This window comes from Tyto alba, unplaced genomic scaffold, assembly GCF_018691265.1.
Source record: "Tyto alba isolate M040663 unplaced genomic scaffold, T.alba_DEE_v4.0 Super-Scaffold_9, whole genome shotgun sequence".
NCBI classification, from domain to species: domain Eukaryota; kingdom Metazoa; phylum Chordata; class Aves; order Strigiformes; family Tytonidae; genus Tyto; species Tyto alba.
In genome coordinates, this window is record NW_024881330.1 from 22,585,143 (window position 1) to 22,589,436 (window position 4,294).

Consider the following 4,294-nt stretch of genomic DNA (forward strand, 5'->3'; position numbering starts at 1 on the left):
GTATTTGTTGTATTTGACCCTTGATGTATCCCTCATATGATTGCAATAAAACTTTGTGTAGATTTTACTGGTTTTCAGGCTAACTTTGAGAGGGGCTAGGCAGAAGAGGTAGCTATAAAATAGATATATACATGATTGTTTGGAGAAGCCTTCTTTCCTCTAGCCCATTATTTCAGCTTTGTATTAAACGGTAAAAAAAAATTATATTGATTAAACCTGTTGTAAGTTCCTGGAAGGGTAGAAGGTGATTTGTGGTGTGTTTTTTAGAGTAGGACCTTGGATTCAGTTCTTAACACCAAGCAACCACCTTGCACTGGGTATGGATGTGCCCAGGGGAGGTACTCTTTGAGCTGATGTGCAGGTCCTGCCCCGAGGCAGCCTGGGTTAGTCCTGCTCTGCAGGTTGTCCCAGAACCTTCAGCTCTGCTTTCTAATGGCATTTATTGAAGAGTAACTGTCACCTTCAGCTGGTTCAGTAGACTGCTGACTCCTAAGAGAGAAGGGCTGCGTCAGTCTTCAGAAACCTCAGTGTCCTCTTGCACTGGACTTTATTTAAATATACATATCCACACCATAAAGGTAAATCACACTACTAGAAGTACATGGCAACTGCATTGGGTAACTGGAACTGCTGAAACTGTTCAGAGGATTTCTTTACTGTGTTTGGAGCCTCTTGGTTTCAAGGTCCTTTTTCTACTTTCTCATTTTGACTTCCCTTACTTGAAAACGGGGAAGGAGGAGAAGGTGTCAGGGCTTTGGAGATTGGGATCCTGCAGTCAAAGGGGACTTTTTAATCTTTTAGTTGGGGGTAAAATTTCTACCTGTTGGGGCAAGTGTATTTTACATGAGTGCCAGCTGGTCAGAAATCATAACTTCTGGCTCTGTAAAGCAAATATTTCCTAAAACTTGGTGGACTTTTACCTGTAAAGAAAATTCTCTGTATTCAGCTTGTCAGAACACTTTTACAGGCCAGTTAAAAGAGGTATGAGATGGCTTACGTTTTGAAGATACAGTCTAAGAAATATTTATTACTGGAATTAAATGTAGAAGTAGGAAAGGGAGTAAATAATGGTAGCAGGAAAGCTGTGTAGTTGGGTTTGTGTGGTTTTTTTTTTTTTTTTTTTTTTAATAAAAAAACCCGAAATTACTAGCCATCCCAGTGTTTCAAGAATTGATATGCACTTCAAACTTACCAGTTGAGGTCTTTCTCTAGACAAAACACTGCTACATGGGCTCTGTTACACAGTCCCAAGGAAAGGTGTTTCATGTTAACTTACGGATTAGTTGGAAAAAAAAATTCCTCTATAAATGACAGCGGTCAGAGCAGAAGCATTCATTGTACTTGAAGAGTTTGCCACAGTATGTATTTTAATTTGCTTTGCTAAGTGTTTCTATTTATATTGTAACTACAATTCAGCGTTTTACTTGAAGTATGAAAGCCGAATGGTTTCTACGTGGTACTTGGAACTAACGGTAGCTCTGTCATGCTCAGTACACGTCTCTAACTTGCTGACTGAGGCCACTGCTCTTGTAGCCCTGTGGGTACAGCTAGCTGCAGTAGCTGGGATTTCTTTGACATAGATATATACATGTGTATAAGACAATTACTCATCGTGCATGCCAAAGGGACCGCACCTGCTTTGGCCTGAAGCGCTGCACACCATTTCCCAAGGAAGACCCAGGGCCGCAACCCCCGATGACGCTGTTACTAGTGGTGCCAATTATTCCTCAGGAACAAGAGAAAATGATTCTACCTTTTTCCTTGTGTGTCTAAGCAGCTGCACAACTGGCTCGAAATAAAAGTGGAGGTGCCCTGGATCCCACCCGTGGATGTGTTGCCACTTCATCTATACTCTTCATTGCTGCTTTTGGGGGGGGGATGGTGCAGGAGTCTGTTAATGTGTTTCATAGTAAGCTTATACAGGTTTGAACCCTGCTTAAAAAAAAAAAATAATGCAAAACTGGACAGATGCAGATGTTTTAAATGATCAAGCGTGCAGTGGAAAAAGGTTTGTAGCTCTACTTACCTTCTGGAAAAAAATACCTGCTGTGAGTCCCTGCTGCCTGGGTGAGTGCCAGGCTGTGGTCTAGCCCAACCCTGCAGCTCTGCTTCGCTTTGGGCTCTGACTCCCCCCAAGCCTCCGGGGGCCCATCCCTTCCATCTCCTCTCGTGTCAGGAGTAGAGCAGTGGGGCGCTGGGGGCTTTGCCGAGGCTCGGGGCCACAGCTGAACAGCGAAATCCGAGGGCAGCCCTGGGTGCCAGCTGGGCCGCCTGCCCGCCGAGCGAGGGAGCCCAGGGAAGAAGCTGGGGACGTCCCAAAGGTGGCTCCTCTGAACTGGTGTGGCTGAAGGAGGAGGTAATTTCTGTGACTGCTGCTGTCCTCTGGTTCGTGCGCTGCAGGAGGGTGTTAGACGACGTGCGTTTAATTTTATCCTTACGCTGGAAACGCTGCACTGGCTGCAGGTGAAATTGCAAGTCAGTAGCGGCGTGTAATTCACTACCACAATTTACTACTGTTGCGTTAATATGTGATGAGAGTCCGTGCACAAGTACTTGCCCTGAGGGTCAGGGAGGAGCGGGGTGGTCCCTTGGCCCGAGAGGCATCGCTTCCCAGTACCACGGGGACTGCCAAGGGAAGGCAGGTGAAGGTCTTTTTAATTCAGGACTCTGGGGCTGTTCCCCAAAAGCCTGACAAACTGTCAACCTGGGAATCGGGGTGGGAGTGTGGTATGGACACCCCTAATTAAAGTCTATCCTTGGAATACCAAGCTTTCTCTCACTTTGTATTTTAATCTCTTTGCAACTGAACAGTCTTTAATCTGAATTAGGGTCATTAGCAGGATTACCCTGTCAGCTATGCAGGACAAAGCTAATTGCACTTGTCAGTGGGAGTGAGCAGCTTTGGGGAGGTGGCAGCTGAAGCTGGTCCCCTCTGCCTTCAGTCCCATCAGCTGCTCATCATCCTCATCACCTGCAACAAGAGCCAGTGGCTGCTGGTTCCAGGTAGGTCCTTCTCCAAAGACTATATGTTGGCATTCTCTTAAATTCTGCTGAGTATAGTACTTTATTTTAATGTTCTCTGACTGAAATGCTGCAGTAGGCAGTAGTGCAGACCACAACCTCTGACAGATGTGCATCATGTAACAACACTCATCCTACTATGCTACTACATTATAGGGCAGATATTAGGTATCAGTTAAAAATGGGAAGGAAAATTATCTTGGGCCCAAGAATGTATGGTGTGATTTAGCGAGTTCCTGCATGATTTTAGATCCTGATTGTATATTTTGTTCAATTACGTAGTCTCTGAACATGGCCCTTCTTCACATCACCAAGAACACTCAGATATTTCTGTCACAGGTTTATCACACTTCTCAAATGGAACTACCAGCTGTGAAGGCAGTGAGGCAGAGGGGAGCTGATGCTTCAGGTCTCGGCGGCAGCAGCACTACTGCATCGCTTGTTGGGGCCAGAGACGGCAATGGGATGGGCCGGGCACCAACGCTTTGTGTTCAGCAGAAGCAATGGACTCTGCCACTGTGGTCTGACATCCTCCCAGTAAATTCCCTTAAAAAAAAAAAAAAAAAAAAAAAAAAAAAGGCAAAAAGGCAATACCAGGCGCTGCCGGTGTGTGTCGTGGCTGCCGGCCGCGGCTCTGCCACGGGGCATGGTGCCACGCAGGGCAGCAGCCGGAGCCACGCTGGAGAGTCACACCCTCCGGCTCAGGCGGGCTGCAACCTCCACAAGATGTTTTAACCAGCTCCTAAAATGCCCGTGGAAATTCAGGTTGGGGGGGGAGTCCGGCTGTGCCAGGCGCTGTGACAGGGGGCGGCTGGACCAGAGGTGTCCCGGGGCCTCTTCCCCACGGAACGACCCTGTGATCCCGTGGCAGCGGATCACGAACCCTCCTCTGGGCGTGAGCTGCGCCACCACCCTGCGCCAGCAGTGCCGGCTGGCCCAGCTGGAGCCACGCTAGCGAGCAGCGTGGGCAGGGCTGGCTGGAAAAGCCGTTTCTCTTCCGAGGGTCCAAAATCCTCCTGTTCCAACTGGGGATGGGGACTGACCTCCTGCCCAGGCTGGCAGCAGCTGGAGCACGGAGGTGGGAGGCAGACTCTGGGCTGCGGGATCGGGGGAGCTCAGTCTCCCACGCATACATGGAACATTCCCATTAAAAGTTTCGGTTTCAACAAATCACTACAGTTTTTCTGACAACAAACACCTCGATGCCAAATTCCCAGCCACCCCTAGGTCCCAAAACAAGTAGCCCTGGGCCACCAGCGCTGCAGGGACGGCT